The sequence below is a fragment of the Tupaia chinensis genome, unplaced genomic scaffold (genome assembly GCF_000334495.1).
Source record: "Tupaia chinensis unplaced genomic scaffold, TupChi_1.0 Scaffold000634_1, whole genome shotgun sequence".
Classification (NCBI taxonomy): Eukaryota; Metazoa; Chordata; class Mammalia; order Scandentia; family Tupaiidae; genus Tupaia; species Tupaia belangeri.
The window spans coordinates 979,421-980,601 of record NW_006160154.1 but is presented as its reverse complement, the minus strand read 5'-3'; the positions used below and the strand labels follow the sequence as shown (position 1 = coordinate 980,601).

Here is a 1,181-nt window from a genome sequence, read left to right as displayed (position 1 = left end):
AGAAGAGGTAGACCTACCCACTAGAAATGAATCTGGAGGGGGAAGTCTCAGCAGAAAATCTTCATTTTTAGTCAAGGAAAGAAATATTGCACAGCTGAAGTTTGGTATCCATCTCAGGATGGGCCTGGGGATGTGCCTTTCCCACTAGAAATGAATCTAGAAGGGGAAGTCTCAGCAGAAAAATCTTCATTTTCAGTCAAGGAAAGCAATATTTCACAGCTGAAGTTCGGTATCCATCAAGAGCCAATATGTTTAATATGCAAAAAAATTCAGAAGAGCCCACCTTTGCCCCTCCCATAATCCTTTGTGTTCTTTCTTTCCAGCTTAGGCCTGGCAGAATGGCTCCCACAAAGAAGGGTGGCAAGAAGAAGGGCTGTTCCAGCAATGAGGTGATGACCTGGGAATACACCATCGACAATCATAAGCACATCCATGGTGTGGGCTTCAAGAAACATGCCCCTCAGGCACTCAGAGAAATCCAGAAATTTGCCATGAAAGAGATGGGACTCCAGATGTGCACATTGATACCAAGTTCAACAAAGCTGTCTGGGCCAAAGGAATAAGGATCATCCCATATTGAATCTGTGTGCAGTTGTCCAGAAACCGAAATGAGGATGAAGATTTACCCTACAAGCTCTACACTCTGGTGACCTATGTACCTGTTACCACTTTCAAAAATCTACAAACAATGGGGACCAGCAGGTGGCATGGTGGTTAAGGCACTGGACACTCCCACATAGCCGACCATGGTTCAAGTCTTGGACCTGGCGGCTTGCTTTCTCTCTCTGGTCAAATTAAAATGAATGAATGAATGAATAAAATTAAACAAATAATTGTTTTTAAAAATCTACAAACAAACAGTCAGTGTGTGGGAACCAGCAGTTAGCGTAATGGCTATGTCGCTGGACTCCCACGTAGTCGACCACGCTTCACGTCCCGGACCCGGTGGCTTAAAACTCACGCTGGGCACGTGTACGTGCGTGCCCAAGATCCCGAGAGGAGAATGGAGGAGAAGGGATTGCGGTGTAACCATCCCCCCTGGGGGATGATTTCTCGCTTTCTGTCTCTATGTCTCTCTCTGTCTGTCTGATGAGCGTACGCGCCCTATAGTGAAAACCTCTCCAAAAAAAAAAAGAAAAGAAAAATGAAAAAACAAAAAAAATTTCAGGAGAAAAACTCCA

At 44.8% G+C, this 1,181-nt stretch overlaps 1 pseudogene; it reads left to right on the top strand.

The window, feature by feature from the left end:
* The first annotated feature begins 338 nt into the window (after positions 1 to 338).
* On the top strand, positions 339 to 685 carry LOC106736092 (60S ribosomal protein L31 pseudogene; annotated as a pseudogene).
* The last annotated feature ends 496 nt before the right edge of the window (positions 686 to 1,181 follow it).